The sequence below is a fragment of the Macrobrachium rosenbergii genome, chromosome 12, assembly GCF_040412425.1.
Source record: "Macrobrachium rosenbergii isolate ZJJX-2024 chromosome 12, ASM4041242v1, whole genome shotgun sequence".
NCBI lineage: Eukaryota > Metazoa > Arthropoda > Malacostraca > Decapoda > Palaemonidae > Macrobrachium > Macrobrachium rosenbergii.
The window spans coordinates 36,403,439-36,425,770 of record NC_089752.1 but is presented as its reverse complement, the minus strand read 5'-3'; the positions used below and the strand labels follow the sequence as shown (position 1 = coordinate 36,425,770).

The window sequence follows — 22,332 nt, the reverse complement described above, 5'->3', positions numbered from 1 at the left end:
TTTTTGACTCCTTAACCAAGAATAATCTAGCGTTAAAATAAAGAGTGCTTTCGTTTTGCTGTCATTTTTCTACGCTGTATAAAAGCATGAAATGGCATAGAGAGAAAGAGAGAGAGAAAAATGGATTGCAATTCGTTAATAATCACGATATCTTAAATTTATGTGCCACACATTTTCCTGAATCAGAAAAGCATAATGGAGTCATGAATATTCAAATTCATTCACTGGTCTGGGATTTTGTCATATGAGCACCAAAGAATGCTGTCAATATTAACGTTACACAGATGAGATACACCGATGTGATATCCAGATAAACAAACACAACACACACACACACACACACACACACACACACACAGAGAGAGAGAGAGAGAGAGAGAGAGAGAGAGAGAGAGAGAGAGAGAGAGAGAGAGAATTGTCTTGGAGCTTGGTAAGATTTGTAGGGAAATTACTACTTTTTAAACTGAAGAGTTACGGAGATATATAGGCCTGTAGCAATAGTCGAATATTAGCAGTGGAAACATAAGAAACTTTTATTTACCCTTTTAGACAGATACAAAATCAATTAAAACTGGCATCAAAAACAAATAAGGTGAAATAAGAAAACAAAGTGACATAAGTATGATTACATTATTAATGTTTGCAAAAATGTCTTGAAAAATAATACGGCAATTGCATGATCCCAACTGCTTTCAGATGTCGAAACTTCCCAAGTCGCTGGTCGTCGGAAGGAAAATGCAGTAAAATAAAACGGTCAGGATTACCTGAAAATTTCACTCCAATAATCCAGTGTAAGGTGGGAGTGGAATGAAAATGGGAAAGGTAAAATTTTATCCACACCTTTTATTTTCTTTTTCTTTTTTTAACTTACCTCTTAGAAAATATATAAAACTTAATTTTAGAAATGACCACTAAACGCAGTGTCCTAAAATTCTTGGGGTATTTCCCTCTTGGTATTGAAAAGTAAGCTAACAAAGACGTTGCCATAATAAAGAAGAGAAATAGAATTGGAAGACAGATACAACAAAGGGAAAACAAACTTCGAGTCGCTACTTTACATGCAAAGCACAAGTAAGATGCATCAAGGAGCTCTGGGACAGATTCTGTGAGGATCTGAATGGAGTTGAAAGCGTAATGTTTTTACTTCTTAAAAAAAACGAATTATAAGATGATGAATTCTCATATGCTTGTAATGCTGTAAACGGACTTTAAAGCCAATGAAAAAAAAAACAAGACAAAAGGTAATACTAATATTAGGGCAATCTAGCAACCTTGCAATTATAGCCAAGTCTAGAACCAAGCGCACGCACACACACACGCACAGAGAGAGAGAGAGAGAGAGAGAGAGAGAGAGAGAGAGAGAGAGAGAGAGAGAGTCTATTTTCCATGGATCATGATAGGAGCACAAGGGTTACACACTAATTGCATTTGTAAATAACCCAAGCCATCCCCTAGTCTAAACTAGCTACAAACATCCAAGGAATTCAGTATCACGGTATGGGACAAGGTTAATGATAACGCTTAGTCTTCTTGTCCCACTCCCATCTATTTCACTAAAGATCAATGATAATCAATGAATACAAGGGATTTTGTGAAAAAGGATTTACAGGGAATATGAAGCTGACGATGAGACTAGCCAATTGCAAAAGGCAAAGGAAAAAGACCTTATGTTTATGACGTTTACCCTTTCGTAAAGAAAACTCTTAAGTATACCTCCTTGTCTTTCCATGACATCTTTTCTTTATTCTAGTGTTCAAAGGGTTGCTGTCGCCTTCTTCAGGGTAGAGAAAGTTTCAGACAGAAGAAATGAGAAGGGTATGGTCACGTGATTCTGATTATAAAGTTAACTAGGGAACATTCTAAATTTCCTAATGCTGGTGTGATAACCGCACACTAAAACAACGTTTTACGAATATTCAAGGAAACACAACCCATATTTGAAAATAAGCCGTGAATACGGATAAGGACCGTTCATTTAACAGCTCTACTATCAATAAGGACCCACACCCCCGCAATACAGTTCTATTGATAGGGTCGACAATGCCGATTGCTCTTGTTGGCACGGTTTACACACAGGTATACTTTAGTGAATTTTGTGATATCAAATACAGCGCGCCAATTCTGAACTTGTCGCATGTAAATTTTGTATATCTCTTTAGTCAGTAATCAAACATGATTACTATTCTTTGTGACATCGCTAACATTACAGGTCTGGTGTCTTACTAATGGCCAGTATATTTATGTAGCCACAGAATTCCTCTCTATAAACAATGTCTGGTCACTTTGACTGTCAAACATTTACCAATTAAACTCCCCAGTCTTAGGGACCTCAGGAGAAGCCTTCTCTCCCAGGCCTAAGGCGAGAATGGCCGGAACATTCTAGCCTAAGTCCTCTGCGAAATAAGTGGTTTACGATGCCAGTGACATTATAGTTTTCTGCAAAAGAAAACTATTCTGACGGTTATGTCTGTCCGTCCGCACTTTTACTGTCCGCTCTCACATCTTAAAAACTACTGAGGCTAGAGGGCTGCAAATTGGTATGTTGATCATCTACCCTCCAATCATCAAACATACCAAATTGCAGCCCTCTAGCCTCAGTAGTTTTTCATTTATTTACAGTTAAATTTAGCTATAATCGTGTCTGGCAACGCTATAGGACTGGTCATCACCGGGCCGTGGCTGAAAGCTTCATGGGCCACGGCTCATACAGCATTATACACTGTACAGAAAACTCGATTAAGCTGAAGAAACTTCGGCGCACTTTTTACTTGTTTAGATTTGTACCAGAAGCAGGTCTTCCGCAAAAGCTACACACTTAATTCTTATACATATGATCTAGTCATCGTGCCCATAGGTTTTATGCATGTCGATATATTTGCTTATTAATGCTACTTCTAAATAAACTAAACATATGACGATTATTTTGTTATAATAATAGGGCAATAACAATAGCAGTTTCAGTATATATCACCAATGTAAACTAAAAGAAATGCAATCATCAACGCTAACTTTATCCGACATTTACTGTTGATAACTATTTCAACATCGTTTTGCAAAGTGTTATTGAATAATGTGTATTATATGAGCAACTTACGGAACAATGCACGTTCTCATTCTAAACAATTTGGTATAAACTGTAAAGACGATGAGTTGAAATTTTATCCTGGAGGGTAATATGCTGAACAATGACATATCTTCTAGAGTAATAATTAATGATATGAAGCGTCATGAATACTGGGAATTTCCACTGACTGCATTTTCAGTTTTGAATGAGTAAAAAACTTCTATTCCAAGCCTGATGAAATATCAAATTTTAAGCTATTAACAGAACCTAAATCTACACAACCTGAAAACACAACACTTGATTCTTTAATTGTATTACTTATCCTGCCAGCTCTACAGATATTAATATCTCTCTCTCTCTCTCTCTCAACTATATATATATATATATATATATATATATATATATATATATATATATATATATATATATATATATATATATATATATATATATATATATATATATATATATATATATGTAAAATGAACTGCGAACTTAACATAACGGTGTTGGTTATAAAAGGCAGATTTTGATGGCGACCTCTAAAAATGGGAAGAAACTGCATGTTTTGCTCCCATCGAATGGCAAACCATCTTTACAAAAAGCATTACAGTACACGTTGATCCCGCTGCCCCTTCGTTTCCCTTATCTTGGAATGGTTACGCTAAATAAGAAAGGAAAAAGCCACGTCTTTACGTGACGTATAAATTATAAAAGATAACATACATTGGTTCCCCCTGGAGCCATATATTTTTGCGACCGAAAAATGTGGAGACCTTGAACCTCAGCCCCACCTCATTAACCCGATCGTCTGTCTCCACTAGGGTCATCACAACGGTTAAATTATTTGTGCGAGTACTCAGGCAGATGAATGGTTACGAAATCCCACGAGAAAATCACCTTCTTGCAGCCAACTAACATCCTTCAGCCACTAATGCATTCTTTAACCGTCCATTTTACCTTCCCGTTTGTTCAAAGATTAATCGAAGGTAAAATGAACGGTTAAAGAATGCATTAGTGGCTGAAGGATGTTAGTTGGCTGGAAGAGGGTGATTTTCTCGTGGGATTTCATAACCATTCATCTGTCTGCTTACTCGCACAAATAATTTACCAGTTGCGATGACCCTGGTGGAGACAGACGATGGGGTTAATGAGGTGGGGCTGAGGTTCAAGGTCCCCACAGTTTTAGGTCGCAGAAATATATGGTCCCATGGGGAACCAATGTATGTTATCTTTTATAATTTAATACGTCACGTAAAGACGTGGCTTTTTCCTTTCTTACTTAGCGTAACGATTCTAAGATAAGGGAAACGAAGGGACAGCGGGATCAACGTGTACTCTAATGCATTTTGTAAAGATGGTTTGCCATTCGATGCCAGCTAAACATGCAGTGTCTTCCCATTTTTAGGGGTCGCTATCAAAATCTGCCTTTTTATAACTAACACCGTTGTGTTAAGTTCGCAGTTCATTTTGTATGCATATAGTATATAACCTGCTAAGCTTCCCGAGGAGTTTAATAACAGGAAACTGATGGTGGCGGGGAAGAGGATCGGGATAAGATGAATCCGTAACCTTAATTCACAGTAATGATACACGGAGGGGATCTTTCCTAGATAGAGACCCGCAGGGGTTTTAACCCGGTGTGTATCTACCTTTGCGGAGTGTTTAATGCAAGCCCGTTGGGAATTACCGTTAAAACACAAACAAAAGAATATAAATATCATAAAGATAATGACCCCAAGAAATATTAGTCGTAGATAACGACCCCCGAACTTTGTTGGGGGTTACTATCTCGGAAAGATCCCACAGAGGATTATCATCTCCGTGGAGGGGGCTCTGTTTCATTGCTTGTTCATTTGGTTGTCTGTTTACTAATGTGATTATGCCAAACAAAAGAAAAAATGCGTGGATTATCAAAAAACACCCCGTGACTGGCAACAACTGATTATATTTTGGGAGACAGGAATATATCATTTCAGGGGAAAGGGGCCAATGAAAGGAAAGTGGGTGTAAAGTGACATAGCGACAGGTATGTATGTGTGTATATATATATATATATATATATATATATATATATATATATATATATATATATATATAATATATATCTATATATATATACAGTATATATATATATTATATATATATATATATATATATATATATATATATATATATATATATATTATATATATATATATATATATATATATATATATATATATATATTATATATATATATATATATATATATATATATATATATATATATATATATATATATATATATATATATATATATATATATAGAAATCATCAACACACAATCACGTGTGGAACAGAAATAAATTTCTGACTCACGTCAGGATCGAACAGGTCTCTCAGGTGGAAAGCAAGGGCCCAGTGGGTAACGCCCTTGCTTTCCACCTGAGAGACCTGGGTTCGATCCTGACGTGAGTCAGAAATATATATATATATATATATATATATATATATATATATATATATATATATATATATATATATATATATATATATATGAAAGCCCGTGCCTCCATTAACGAATCTTCAGGAAGGCATGGCACACCAGGTTAGGTTAGGTTACGTTAAGGTAAACCCCTTTAATTAACATTCCTCCGCATAGGGGGAGGTTTGGAGTCTCCCAAACACTTTTTCTTACAGTCGTCTCTCGTCTTTAATCTCTGTTCCCATTTTCTACAGCACAAGGTATCCTTCTCTTAAGTTCAGCAAATTACAACATAATTATAAAAGCAAATGACTGCAGGCTATTGTGGCATACTTCTAGTAGTCATGATATAAAATTCAACAATATCTAATCTTCTAAGTAGGCCGGAATAACGAAAAATGTTTATGAATTACGCTTATTGTTGCAGCAAGAATAGTCATCATGTAATGATATATCACCATTTACATGAAAAGTAGTCTTTAAATTGAACTTTTCTTGGATATGGAAAAAATTATATTCACATCCAGCAACAGTCAGACAGACAGAGAAAACTTGAACACATTGCGGGGATGGTTATATCCTCAGCATCATTTCCAAGCTCAGACAGAAAAAAGAAACAGCTGAAAAATTATCGTAAAAAAGATGAGTCTTCTCAGAAGAGCAAGTGAATATTTACAGATTAAAAAGGATACAAGTTAATAATAATGCATTTCAGTTCTAGGAAGTCTGGAATAACTGCTGCTGAAAATGTAGAGAATTTCAAATGGCTTTATTGTGCTTATCTCAGTATAGAAGACTCCGCGAAATACCGACCGGTATAGATTTTGCTAATTACATTCCACCCATTTTTCAAGCGCCGGCATTATTTATCAGTCAATTATTTATAATATATTATATATATATATATATATATATATATATATATATATATATATATATATATATATATATATATATACTGTATAGAAATATATACAATATATAACTCGTATATATATATATATATATATATATATATATATATATATATATATATATATATATATATATATATATATATATATATACACACACACACACACACACACACACACATATATATATATATATATATATATATATATATATATATATATATATATATATGTGTGTGTGTGTGTGTGTGTGTGTGTGAGTCTGTGTATGTGTCCTCTGGTAAGTACTTCAACTAATGCACTTTTACGATGTCTTGAGATTATCAGATTATTTTACGACAATATTATCACACCATTCTGCCACCCACTTATCATTTTAAAAACAGCCAGCCTGTTTTACTACCGGAAAATCGCCATCCAACAGAATGACCTGTTTTCAGTCCATTATGTTTAAAATAGGATAAATTCAACTTTGATCCAAGTAAAAATTTCTGAATTCTTCTGCACGAAGCAAGACTTCCGTATTTCTATCCGGAGAACAGGAGTTTACTTTTAAGTCCGAATCTGAATCGGAATCTTTTAGAAAACTAATGATAAATATGCCTTTCTTTTTTCCGGTGAGACTGATCACCAAATTCTCTTACATGAAAGCCTAAAGAAAAATGTTTTTAAAAAATGCAAAAAAGGAAAGAAATGTTAAAAATTTAAGTATACTTTAGTTTTACCTGACCACTGAGCTGATTAACAGCTCTCCTAGGGCTGGCCCGAAGGATTAGACTTATTTTACGTGGCTAAGAACCAATTGGTTATTTAGCAACGGGACCTACAGGTTATTGTGGAATCCGAACCACATTATAGCGAGAAATGAATTTCTATCACCAGATATAAATTCCTCTAACTCTTCATCAGCCGGCCGGGGAATTGAACTCCGGCCCATCGAGTGACAATCCGCAGCTCTACCGACTCAGCCAATGAAGAGCTGAAAAAAAAAAAACGGGGATGACACAGCTGGCGTTTGCCCCTCACGAATGAGACAAACAAGCATCTTGAACGTAGGAAGGTCATAAAAATCAGGGTAAATAAAACTTGTGAGAACACTATACGCGCGCGCAAAACAAAAATAAAATAATCTTTGTTCAGTGGAATAAGCATAATAACACCCGCAATGGAGATACCGGCATCTCTTGGCACAGAAAACAGCAAGTAAAAAATGCGCCAAAGTTTCTTCAGCGTAATCGAGTTCTCTGTACAGCTTAGCCTATAATGCTGTATGAAACTCTCGATGCGCTGCTGTATGAAACTCTCAGCCACAACTGGGCAGCGCTCTGTAGCTCCCCAGATGCGGTCAAGTGAAGATAAGTCGGCGGCTGGCACCTCTAGCGGTGCCAGACGCACGATCCATGGCTAACTTTAACCTTGAATAAAACAAAGACTACTGAGGCTAGAGGGCTGCAATTTGGTATGTTTGATGATTGGAGGGTGGATGATCAACATACCAATTTGCAGCCCTCTAGCCTCAGTAGTATTCAAGATCTGAGGGCGGACAGAAAAAGTGCAGCCAGAAAAAGTGCGAACGGAGAAAGTCATCTTAATAGTTTTCTCTTACAGAAAATTGAAAATCATCTGTTTTCAGAGTAAAGATAGAATCGTTAACTAAACGAAAAATCTTTTACTCACTCACTTAAATGATTTGAACACAATAGAAGGTGAGAGTCAACTCATTTTGAAATGTCTGTCGGATTGAGGAGGCGTATGAATGTAACAACATTGCAATGATAAGAGAAAACTATATCAGTTCTTTTAGCTACGATCAGTCATAAAAACATTAAACTTCAATGCATTAGTATCAGTTGGAGTTCTGTTACCTCAATGCACTAGTCACAATATAAGTTCTATTATATTCGCTGTCGTTAGTCGTTTCTACATTGAAAATGATAGAATGAAAGAATTATTTCTGGGGAAAATGAATGTCAATAATGTCGCACTCAAGATGACTTACAGTCTGTATTACGTAATGATTTAAAGAGATTCGTAATAATATGACTTAGGATTGTGTGAAAATCACATTCTGAACATTTTCTAGAAATGATCCCCCACAATTGTAGTTAAATAATTTACATAAATGCAAAAAATGGTGCAAGCTATGAAGGGAACAGCGTCTAGGCCTCTAGGATAAGAGGCAACGTCTCAAAATGATAAAAAGTTGAGTCTGTAATAGGGAAAAAATTCCAGTACCCACAGTATTAGGCTCCTAACTAGAAAGATATGGGAAAAAGTAAAAATCCTCTTTAAAACATTTTTAGGAGGAGCCGAATATAGACGACAAACCGCAATAAACCGTTTACCTACAAAATGTTCTCAGGAAAATGACAACATTTACTGCCACACTCTCTCTATTTTCTATATTACGACTGACTGATTGACTAATGTTCATAAGCTGAAACTCTAGCATCCCTGGACACGTCTTCACATATAATTCACAAAAACGTAAAGAAGGCCCACTAAAAGAAAACTGATTCCTTTACGTATAAAATTGTACTTCACAATTATTTTTTGCTTAATGAATTCTAAGGTTCTTTCGTATAATAACAGTGCCAAACCGTCAACTTCGTTCACATACATTATACATAACAATCATATGCCAAATGTACACACAACGAAGTGGTAAGATGCTGTATAACTCTGATACTTAGAGAATGGAGAAAAGATCAAGAGTGCGCGCTTTTCATAAAAAAAAAAAAACACTCAACTACCATTAAAATTAATAAATAAAAACATTCATGAATTCAAAAAAAATATCCAGCAACCGAGTTATAAAACTCAACATATGTATTACAGGAAATAAAGTACACAATGTGATAATAATGATAAAAGCATCATTTCGATACTACAGTCTTGGGTATAGAAACCAGAGAGCAACTTTCTGCTCTCCAACGAAAGTAAAAGCACAACGTAAAAAAGAAAAGTTTTAGAACTCTTCACTCGAACTATTTCCTCACATTCCATTTTACGGATCCTCACAGAATACTTAATGTCTAAAAGCTAGATAGGACTGAATATTTTCTTTTACTTTTAAAATAATATTTTATGTTACCTCCAAATTTAGATGCAAAAAGTCACTTGGACAGGATTCGTTCACAAATCACGAATATTTTGTTAATTGAAATTAACGCAACAAAGACGGTAAGGATGAACAAAGTAATATATGTCAGAGATTCCCACCGGGAGTTGTTCAATATCACTAGTAAAGTGGAGTGCATAAATTCTGTCCTTTTCAATATCCCCCAGCGGTTAAAAAAGGCACGGAGTAGCGCGTAGACCAAGACAATTACGGTATGCTGAGATCGCACAAGACAAAATTTGTAGAGAACAGAAAGCCATGTGTTCTCAATATTAATACACGGCAATGAAAGCAAATCCAATTTTAAAGAGGAGCATTTGGGGGAGATACTAGGAAATTACACAACCTAACTTACGTTAAAAAGGGAAGATTGCATGTTCAGGAAGGATTAGCTGTATAATGGCAATACTCACTCTGCGAAGTACATATACAAAAACTGTAGGTATTCTCAGGGGAGGGGGAGGGAGAGGGAGAGGGAGAGGGAGAGGGAGAGGGAGAGGGAGAGGGAGAGGGAGAGGGAAAGGGAAAGGGAAAGGGAAAGGGAGAGGGAGAGGGGGAGGTGGAGGTGGAGGTTGAGGGGGAGGGGAGGGAGTTCGTAGAATATTAAGACGACTGAAAAGAAAAGTGGCACCGAAGTTTCGTCAAATAGGCTTAACTGTTTGGACGGAAAAAACCAAGGAAATCTTCAGAAGTTTTCCAATTAACACTTCCAGGATTAGCACCCTAGGTGAGAAAAATATATATAATAAGATTCATTTTTCATGTGTTGCCCAAAAGCAATTACTGTATGTTCTGAGAAGGAAATCTGGCAAATGACTTATTATCCCAGCTGGGGAAAATTAAAACCTCAAAGTTACTTTAAAATGAAAACGCCAGTGACATTAGACAATAGTATTCACATACTAACATACGAATATCAGTGACTTCATTTGAAAATGTTCGATTCTACTAATAATTACTCAATTCCAAAAGTTTATGATCCCCTTGCATCTTCTTCAAAATACTTTTTGTGGTTCCCTTAAGATTCTATTAATTTCTTAGTATGTAATCACATCAGCGTATCGTCTCTCTTTTGATAAGGATTTTAAATTCAACAGACGACTACGATATGCTACTACCACATATGCTGTGGGAACCACTGAAGCATCTCATAAGTTACGGGAGAGAAAGAAAATCACAATCTTACACTCATAACCTTTCCTCTCTACGCCGACCGATGGATGCTCGAAGAGTAAAAATTAATGGCCAAACTTAATGTGCCAAACCTTGAGATGAAGTTCCATTAAAATTTATTCGTGTTGTTATCTCGACTTGGTTGGCAGGTACTGAAACAACAGAATGACGATCTCAATTACTCGTGAGCTTAATTTCATTCACTGTTTCTCTGAAGGAGAAGGCATCAAAGACAAAACAACGTATAAATGGGAATACATAATTATTTTAATAAGAAGTGTTCACACACGATAGAACTTTTCCCAGACAGGCTTACTTATCCACAAACTGACAAATAAGAAAAACCCCGTTGCATGGGAGTCCAAATTTTCGAGGTTGACAGACCTTGAAAACATCCGCAATGCTGAAATAACAAGTGAACAGAGCATTTTCATTCTGGTGTCACCTTATGACCGATTTTGATAAAAATCTAGAAATCACACTTACTTACCCTAACAGGTCGCAAGCATTTCTTACAATTTTCTAAAGAAAACATGACAAAAGGCGATTCCAAATTCATGTGGAATATAAATAAGAACGTCGATTTCTTATACAGAAAGTGCTTTATTGATGATGTCAAATCCTACTGAATATGAAATATTTTGCGTACTCTCTGGAAGCTGGGGAGTTGGAGCATATTAAAATTATACACAGTATCCTCAAACAAACGCATATGGAAAACAAATGACAATTTTAAACAAGCTGGAAGCTGTATACTTTATATGTTATAATAAAAAAATCAATAGAAATGCGAGTATCGGTAACATTATTCTAATTACTTAAAAACCACACATAATTTTCTCCAAAGTTCGTTTACAATACTAAAAGTAATTATAACAAAATAAGGGACTATTTAAATACTTCTGAAGACTAAAATTATGAAAGGGATGCGATGATCCATAACGTTGTCAAACCCACCGGGAGGAATGATCATTTAGGAAAAACTCGAAATAAAACTAACCTAAGAATTTGCACTGAAGAAACAATTTTTCTCCTGTTCAAGAAGGGAACAGTTCACAACGGTTGGCTCTAGCAAACTTCTTCAATAACCTAAAGCAATAAAACTCTCTAAGTCCAACACCATGGAAAGTTTCAAACACCATCCCCCAGCCAACAAAATGAATGACGACATTATTCCGTTTGAGTAAAAAAAAACAAAAAAAAAAAAAAACAGCATAAATAGAAAATCATGATTGCCTACGGCCTTCTGTAACGAAATCCTGATATACAACTGAACTAGCATTTCTTTAACTCCTCTGGTTTATCTAATACTCTGGTCACATTAAAAACAAAAGTAGCGAGAACGTATTTCTAGCAGCATTCTGGTCTGCTGAAATGTTTTCCCTCGGACGTGCAATGAATTCCAGATTTGATGAGCAGGCACACAAGAGTCAATTATTAGCTAGCTGTTTTGTTCGTTTTTTTTATACAATTTATTCCTCGCCTCCGCATTTTCTTCTCCGTACTGAGCTACTTTCCGTATCATAAGATTCTTTTCCAAATATTGTAGGGTTGTAGCTTGAATTATAATAATAAAAATGATAATAATATTAGTTACGATGATAAAAGGTCCATGAACATACTTTTTCCACTTCATATTCAGGGAAAAAGGCCCTTTAAGTGAAACGTGTGCTATTTTCCTCCAATTTCATCCTCACTTTTACACATGAAAACATTGCAAAATACAGCTCTTAGCTTACGATAGTTTCTGTTATCATCTTAAGTGTCTGTGGCATCACAAGGGCACTGAAGTTGATAGCATGAAGTATAGTAAGCTGAGAGCAGTATTTTGTAAAATGTTCGTATGTAAAAAATGTTTTTGTAACAAGAGGAAAACAAAAACAATTTTCCCCTTAATGGGTCTTTTTCTAATAATAATAATAATAATAATAATAATAATAATAATAATAATAATAATAATAATAATAATAATAACGTTCCCCATCACCTCGTAACCATGCGAAAATTGAATATTTTTACAGACTTACTTACAGGAAATGTTACTACTGTGTAGTTTTTGAGATCTGGTGCAGTTACTGTACATTACCTATAAACCGTACTTCAAGCAAAAACAAAAGGGAATGCTGATGAAAAAGAAATGACACCCTAATCACATGCAGAATATTCAATTTAACTGATTATTTCACGATATATTATTGCATTATATACAGCAGCTGTCAGGCAAAACAAATGGGAAAATAAAACATAATATTTATATAACTAAAAGATATGTACGATTTTAAATCAATTTTAGTTTACTCAGTTATGGGGAAATAAAAAAAAATCTACCACATTATAATGAAAAGCTGATTAACCCGTGATATTCAAACATGCTGAAAACCATTAAGCAATAAAAAACATAATAATTAATTCAACATCTGAATAATGAAAATCATTATATGTGTATATATATATATATATATATATATATATATATATATATATTATACTTATAATATATGCATATATATATATATATATATATATATATATATATATATATATATATATATATATATATATATATATATATATATATATATATGTGTGTGTGTGTATAAAATGTGTGTCTGGGTGAGTGGGTGTGCATGCTCTTATATTAAGGACACCGGCAATAACGCTTCTGCTCCAGTCGGATTGTCGCCACGATTGCCGGACATAGAATTTGTCAGACCACTCTCTTCCTGTCGCAAAAACCTAGGTTTGCTTTGATCTTATGAATTTTCGACTGCAAAGCCAAGCACTGGGATACTATCGGCCATTCAGCGCTTAAAACAGTGAAAAGATTGAGTTGGAGTGGTTGAACAGCGACAGCTTCCAAGAGTAGCAATGTCAAACTTCAGGCAGTGCGGCTTGCTATCACAATGGTGGCAGTCAATTATCGAACTACAGAGTTGACAAGTGAATGAGGAGGAGAAGAACAAGGAGGAAAAGATGTAGACAGAAAACACTGGGTAGATGGTAAGTAAGCAATGTTTTAATGGAAGGGTTTAAATATCCAAGAAGCCGGAGAATACTGTGCAAAACGATGGTGAGAGGTGCACCACGTGTTGATGGGGAGGGGTTGACGGTTGCTGGTAAGCCTGTGTAGGATATGAAACAGGTAATTTGGTGGCAATTTTCAACACAACCTTTTACGGAGAATGTCTTCTTGGGGGAAAAGAAGCATATATATATATATATATATATATATATATATATATATATATATATATATATATATATATATAGTAGGCAGGAGAAGGGCGCAGGAACACATACAGGACCAGTACATACATTTATTCGTCTACGCGTTTCTTGACCCGTGGTCACATCATCAGGACATCATCTACAGTTATAAATTAAAAAGGACATTCAGCATAAATAGTTAAAAGTAAATATACACAAAACATAAAAAAAATTAAAATAGAAAATCAGTTGAACTTAAACAATCGCACTTAAATACATTTACACATTAAAGAACCAGTAAAAGAAAACTTAAAATGTAAACTTAAAATGAACTTAATAAAAACTGCTTAATAAAAAGGAACTTAAAAATAAACTTAAAAGGTAGAGCAGAAGGCGCACCTCTCAGGATGAAAGAGGAAAACACACTAAAAGAAAACAGCATAAAAACAGGAGGAGGAGGAGGCGGACAAATGTAAACAAACAATCGCATCATGCTATGAATAGGGGAACAGCCGATGATTGGCAATTTAGCGCCGGTACACGCTAGAGGTTGCAAGACGCCAATAAAATACAACAACTTTAGAATAATTGGCCAAGCTAAGGAACCTGGAGAACTGCTCCTCTTGGAGAGTCTCAACATCAAAAGAATTGTACCGGCGCTAAATTGCCAATCATCGGCTGTTCCCCTATTCATAGCATGATGCGATTGTTTGTTTACATTTGTCCGCCTCCTCCTCCTCCTCCTCCTGTTTTTATGCTGTTTTCTTTTAGTGTGTTTTCCTCTTTCATCCTGAGAGGTGCGCCTTCTGCTCTACCTTTTAAGTTTATTTTTAAGTTCCTTTTATTAAGCAGTTTTTATTAAGTTCATTTTAAAGTTTTTTTTACTGGTTCTTTAATGTGTAAATGTATTTAAGTGCGATTGTTTAAGTTCAACTGATTTTCTATTTTAATTTTTTTATGTTTTGTGTATATTTACTTTTAACTATTTATGCTGAATGTCCCTTTTTAATTTATAACTGTAGATGATGTCCTGATGATGTGACCACGGGTCAAGAAACGCGTAGACGAATAAATGTATGTACTGGTCCTGTATGTGTTCCTGCGCCCTTCTCCTGCCTACTATAGTGCCCTCCGATGTGTGGATTATATATATATATATATATATATATATATATATATATATATATATATATATATATATATATATATATTATATACGGTATAGTGTAAGCCATTTCTCACCGATGTATATAAACACAGATACAAGATAGACAGATAGATAGATAGATATCTGAGATCGTGTAAATCGCTGAAACCATTTGAATAAATATTAATCTTCGATTTCGCTCTAGGTCACCATTAGAAATAACACGCATGCAGTGATTACTCTCTGTACTTGTTTTCACAATGTACGCAATATTAATTAAAAAAAATTCAATTTCCGGTATATCTAAAACAAACGAGGAACTAGGCTATAAGAGAAAGAGTAAGGGTCAGTTTCCCATTTTTTTATCGTTAACTAACGTCGTCGCCTACTGCAACATTCACAGTTATAGCATAAAAACCCGCGACCATACAATTGGATATACCGATCGATGCCAATTCTAGTCATGGTACGGTATATCTACATACAAGTGCAACACCACCAATGGACCATGCAGTAACTGGAGGCATTCAGTGCACAGAAAGACATTCCTATGGCAGATTGTAAGCTAGAAAAAAAAATGGACGTATATTTCGCATAGTTCGAAATATATATATATATATATATATATATATATATATATATATATATATATATATATATATATATATATGGGACCTCATTCAAAAAGTTACAAGCTTTCTTGGACAAACAGTCCACATTATCAAGTATCTGTGCAGTCAAATGTGGTCTGTTTGTCCAAGAAAGCTTGTAACTTTTTCTGGATAAATAGTCCATTAGATACCATACAGTTTTAATTAGGTCCTTTGAGTATTTCTACTAATGCACAGACAATTGTGTATGTGACAAAGTTAATATATATATATATATATATATATATATATATATATATATATATATATATATATATACAGAGAGAGAGAGAGAGAGAGAGAGAGGATTATCATACAAGCAACATATAACCATACTCAGTGAATGGATATTTTGAGCATTTGTCTAAATCTAAACGATGTTGTGAGTGCCCAATTAGGCAATATAGCTAAGCAATTTATGTTAAAAGCAACGTAAACAGACTTCGTAAAGCTTGAAGGTACTAGGTTATGAAGAGATTCTTTGATATCAGTAGGCTATACTGCATAAGTACTCAGCTCCAAAATCTGACTTGAAATGATATATGAGAAAGGAAACGTAAAAACAAGGTTCACTTTCCTAGTGAAATGGAGAAAACTAGACATCGAAGTACTCATGCATAAACTACAGAGTCCAGGAATTTCTCAGGCTAACAAAAAAAAAATAATTCGAAATTCATCTAATAAGTTTCTAATCATATATATTGTGCCCCAATATATATGATTATAAGAAGTAAAGCATATAAAAAAAAAACAGACTTTGATCACAGACGCTTTTGTTCAACATTACAGATTAACCTCTACACTGTGAGGGAACATTCCTGTAGCTAAAGGTCTCAAAAGCTGCTGGGATTTCCTGGGAAAAATCCCGTTTTATTGAACATTCATCACTGTCCACAAAAAAATAAAAAAATAAAAAAAAATAAAAATGCGCCAAGTTTCTTCGGCGCAATCGAGTTTTCTGTACAGCGTATAATGCTGAATGAAACTCTCAGCCGCGGCCCATGAAACTTTCAGCCGCGGCCCGTAGGGTGGCCTGTGTTGTTGGCACCTATAGCGGTGACAGAAGCACGAGCATGGCTAACTTTAACCTTAAATAAAATAAAAACTACTCAGACTAGGGGGCTGCAATTTGTTATGATTGATGGTTAGAGGGTGGACGATCAATATACCAATTTGCAGCCCTCTAGCCTCAGTAATTTTTAAGATCTGATGGTGGATAGAAAAAGGGCGGACGGACAGACAAATAGCCATCTCAATACTTTTTTTTTTACAGAAAACCAACTTGGAAATACTCCTCAAGTATTCCAATTAACACTTCCAATTTTAGCGTCAAAGGGGAAAAACTTAAACATAACGAATTTCATTTCTCCTGTTTGACTTAAAAGTCAAACATCCTTGAAAAGTTAAATTTTGCTAACGAGATACTTCCCTGACTCCCAAATTTTCTTACGATTCAAAAATATTTTAAAAGGCAATTGTTACCAAATAAAAAAAAGCGCAAATCAACAAACGTCAAACTTTCAAGCCTTCATAATTTCAATAAAAGTTAACTTCTAAGAAGTAGACAATCCTGTAAAAGCACAACTTTTACGATAAAGAATATAAAAAAAATTACGTTTTGGAGCACTGGTTCATTTTTCGTTTTCTATAAAAGAAAACCAGTGTGCCGGCTTTGTCTGTCCGTCCGCACTTTATTCTATCCGCTCTTTTTCTGTCCGTCCTCAGATCTTAAAAACTACTGCGACTACCAAATTGCAGACCTCTAGCCTCTGTAGTGTTTTAAATATTATTTAAGGTTAAGGTTAGCCATTATCGTGCATATGGCAACGATATAGGACAGGCCACCACCGGGCCGTGGTTAAGATTCATGAGCCGTCGCTCATTCCGAGACCACTGAAAGATAGATCTATTTTCGGTGTCCTAGATTACACGCTGTACGGAAAACTCGATTGAGCTGAAGAAACATCGGCGCATTTTTTACTTGTTTATTTTTGCAATACCATATGGCATCACCCGATTTTTTAAAAATTATAATGACCTTATTTTTTATCCTTGGACAATTATTTGTTCTTTTAAATACTATCATACCCACCCCACCCCGTCCCTTTTTCTTACATGCGTTCATTTTCATCTTTGGTTGTTTCCTATCTTTAAGTTTTCGTTCTACCGAACCACAGAGCTTCCATAGAATTTAATTTTCATTTATGTCTGTTACCATCCAATTTACTAAGTCAAGATTACTTTTGTTCTTTAAATGTTCTTTGAGTATATGTTACAGTAATATTGTGAATCCAGGGATTTCACGAAATCCTTGATATTTTCAGGGAATTCGTGAAACCACCAATTCACTTAGAGACATCTGATCCCCGAGGGGCTAGTACTAAACACGGCGAAACAGTGCAGATGAATCACTGTTTCGCCGTGTTTAGTACTAGCTCCTCAGGGATCAAATGGCTCTAAGTGCATTTAATCACATTTAATCCCCGAGGGACTAGTGCTAAACACGGCGAAGCAAATTTGATCCCCGAGGGGATAGTACTAAACTCGGCGAAACAGTGTAGATGAATTACTGTTTCGCCGTGTTTAGCACTAGCCCCTCGGGGATCAAATGTTCCTAAGTGAATTGGTGGTTTCCGAATTCCCTGAAAATTTCGGGGATTTCGTGATGGTTTCACAGTCTTACTGTAACATATACATAACTAGTTATGACAGAGTTACTAAATCTGAAGTTATCGAAAACTACCCCCTGGAACTTGATATGCATATAAAATATCTCTGCCAAATTCTGAAGAAACTTTGTCTTATTTTCAACAAGAAATATGGTAAGAGGTTCTGAACAGTACAGGTACTAGGATTAACCAATGAACTGGGTGAAAATCGAATCTCTCTCCTACAGGTGGTTAAGGACCTGAAAAAAATTATGGTCTTAGTTTAGCCTAAATGAGAAATACGAACAAATAGTTTATGATACGACGGTAAAAAACATTGGAAAAAAAAAAAGATCTTCCACCTAATTCATTAAAATGTGTAATGAGAATCATTTCACTGAGTTTTGGGCCACATCATTATCGTTATTTCTCTCTGTCCAAAAATACATAAGAAGCAATGCACTTAATGATAATGATTGCAATATTTATTAAAAAAAAACTTTCATTTTCAGTCTTTCCCTGATGTAATTTCCGGTCTTGCTTAACAGTGCTTGAGCCAATTGCTGAGAATATATGTTATATCTCTGACCATAATTAACGATATTGAAATGTTACATATCACAATAAGTTTTATTTCATTTAAGGGCAAAACCGAAGAAATTACTTGAATGGGACAAAGTTCTCAAATAGCCATCCCATATCCATCTTTAAATCAGGCACATGGTTCAAGGACATGAAACGAAGACAAAAAAACACCGTGAAACACAGCGGAGACACCGAACCTCTGATCACCAAACGTCACAAAACGTAGAGCTATGAGGTCATTCATCGCTGAAACGGAAACTGGAAGTAGAAAGGTTTGGAAGGTGTAACATGAGGAAAAACTTTTCAAAATACAAAGCACAAAACTGAATCAGTGAGAATAAACGCGCTGGGATTAAAGATACCAGAGGGCTTGGATTGACAGGGACCTAGATTTCAAAGGGCAAAGAATGCCGAAGGTTGGAGACATATAAAGCGGTAACAGAACTCAGAGCAGGGATACTATGGATATGTTACCTTATCAACAAGGATCACAAAAAAGAAGCTTGAATTTAATAACATTTCAAGTACTGGTTTTTTTCTATAATAAATAAAGAAAAAACCCGAATGCAAGTGTGAAATGGTAAGCGATGTAACAAGACAATGAAACAATGTTTCTGACGGGAAAATTAAAAAATAAAGCTTCTGAAAAAAACAGTGCAACCCCTACCTTTAAATAAAACTACCTTCCTTACAAAGGCTCTTGAAAAACATTTGACTTCCCTCGCATCTCTTGATCTTCCCTTCCCCCAAAGCCTCGTTTTCTTTTTGTTATACCGGAGGCTTCCAATTTGCTCCTGGGTCGGATGCTAACAACTGGAAGGCCAGCAGAAAATATTCTTTTTCAGTCATAGATTTATACCATCCTACGCTTTTTTTTTATATAATTCCTACAACGCTTTTTATTATTTTTCTTACTTCCTAAAACGCATATCTATTTACTGTCGATGTAATAATGAAAACAAAACCTTTTCCTCAAGGTTGTGATTGTGTACTTGAAATATATGTCCCTTTTCCTCCAGCAGCATTGTCTCAAAGAATATACAATTCCTTACAGTTACTGTAAATGAGCTATGAGTATGTGTGTAAGCGTATGTTGTGCGTGTGTGCGCGTGCGCGCAGTTCACATAACACCGATATAAAAAAAATAAATGCCACGAAAGAAATGTGGTTACGATACTGATGATAAAGCAACATCCCAACCGACCCGTGCGTGACAAGCATACCCCGACCGCCCCCCCTCCCCCTTCGTGTTACCAAACCCAAACCTGATCGCTTTCCCATTTCCCATTACCCATTAAATGCGATTTCCAACCAAGGTTATTTACTTTCGGCAGTAATAGTCATTTGAATAGCTGAGCAAACACTTTGTAGGCGTCTAAACAAATAAAGAGATGAAATGGTGACCACAGTATTCGTCACTGGGTGGGAGGGTAACCGCAATTCTCGAAATAATTTGAGACCTAACGAATTCTGAATTATACGTATCAAAGGAGGAAGAGTAAACACGGAAAGAATAAATATTTAGAAAACCGTTACGGCGATGAGAGAAAAAATGGAGACGACAATGAGATAATGAATATGAATTATACTGGTAAGGGATTTGGAAGGCCAAAACGGGAGGGGAGCGGCACTGAATAAACAAAGGGCATTCCCACCAGAGATGACATCTTCAGCATCATTACTCTATTTTCATCTGCACAGTCCTAAATCATATAACTGGGAAGGCAGAGATGGTGCTCAAGACCCTACTCCTCCCAACTGACCAAAGGAGATTTGTCGTAAGTTTACGTGACGAACGGAACGTGATGCTAGCATGATGCAAGAAAGCAACGTTAGACCCATAGAAAGCAGGCGGATAATATTTTCATCATCAAGGTTAATTCCACTGATTGATGCTACATTGCCAGCTTTTCATATTTACGTATCCATGTGAAAGCAGATCTTTGGATTCAAATCCAAGTTTACTAACCAACCCATTATGTAAGTAGCTCCCAACATGTGCATTACATGAAGCACACAAACTGACTGTTCATGATAGAAACAAAAACTTATTTCCCCAAAATACCCCACCATAATAGGGTGAGCTGTCATTCGGTCGGCCAACACCCGCTAAGCGCAGACGATGCCCTGAACAGTATCCTGAAATTATTGCCTTTGCGGCAATTGGCTAAGCGAACTAAAATTGACAGCTGACAAGTATTGTGCCTAACAGATGATATTTACTGTTGCTTTGGGTATGGAAACTGGGGAAAATGTTATATACTGAGTGGGGCACAGAAACATGAAAAGATATGACATATGGGTCTAGGCTATGCCAAAAATAAATTTAACGTTACATCTCCTGTGATAATCTAAACCAATACTGTTTCGAAGGGGAGAATCCACAATAGGGTTTACAAAGAGGAAAAATGAAAACGACGAACGTTGGGTGGAAAATAAAAACTCTTAGTCAAGGCTAGTTACATAAACGACCTCGGGAAAAGGATGGCAGCAGAATGCGTCGGCCTTCCCAGAACATCTGATTACCTATATAACCTTGTGGCTACACAAGATCATGTCTGGGCTATGTCATATGAGATATTCTATCCCAAGTCTAAAACTGAAAACAATATTACAGCAGAGACACAGTTCGACATTTTCACTATATTGTTCCTAAAATGTATTTTGAAGTTACGTACCGCATGCCGTTTTTCATACTCGATTTTAGGGTTAAAATAGTATAGCCTATGTTCCTCCAATAGGCTACCGACGGCTATCCCCAACTTATTCACTATATTTTCTATCTGGTGGTGTACGTTTATGATGACTCACGTGCATGCAATGTCAAGGTAAAATAGTGATTACGGTGAAAAAATTGCCGAGAATCAGGTCATAAAAATCACGGTTTACATTGCAAACTAGACCAAGTCCTGGCAAGGGACTGAACCTCCACTTTCTCTCTAATTTGTACATTATATCCCACTAATTCCTCTCCTACTTCGTTTCTGACCTTACTTTAATGTATATAAAAACTCACCACCGTAGCTACAGACGTAATTGCGAAACTGGAGTGAACACGGACCGTGACGCACCTACACACTGCGGTAACGTAGACTACGGGATCAGCTGAGCGGCTGAGTCGCAGGGCATTGTGGGAAATGCCTCCCATTTTCTCTCGTTTTACGCAGAACTAAAGTAAACCTATAGATTATGCGTTAAATCAAACATTAATTGCTCTTTAGTGTTGACGTCATTTGGTAAAAATAATAAGAAACATTTATTATTTTATAATACGATTCAATTCTTATTTTAGAAATTTAGATGGTAAACATTAAGGGTCCCATAGACATTACGATCGCCGGATCCGGTCGTCCGAA

General features: G+C 35.7%; 1 long non-coding RNA gene across 1 annotated transcript in view; it reads right to left on the bottom strand.

The window, feature by feature from the left end:
- The window catches only part of LOC136843630 (uncharacterized), a 392,406-nt gene extending 370,327 nt beyond the window's left edge, over positions 1-22,079 (bottom strand). The window contains exon 1 of the long non-coding RNA XR_010854609.1: positions 21,993-22,079. This is a non-coding gene — a long non-coding RNA (uncharacterized lncRNA). The remainder of the gene's footprint in view (positions 1-21,992) is intronic.
- Positions 22,080-22,332: the final 253 nt, after the last annotated feature.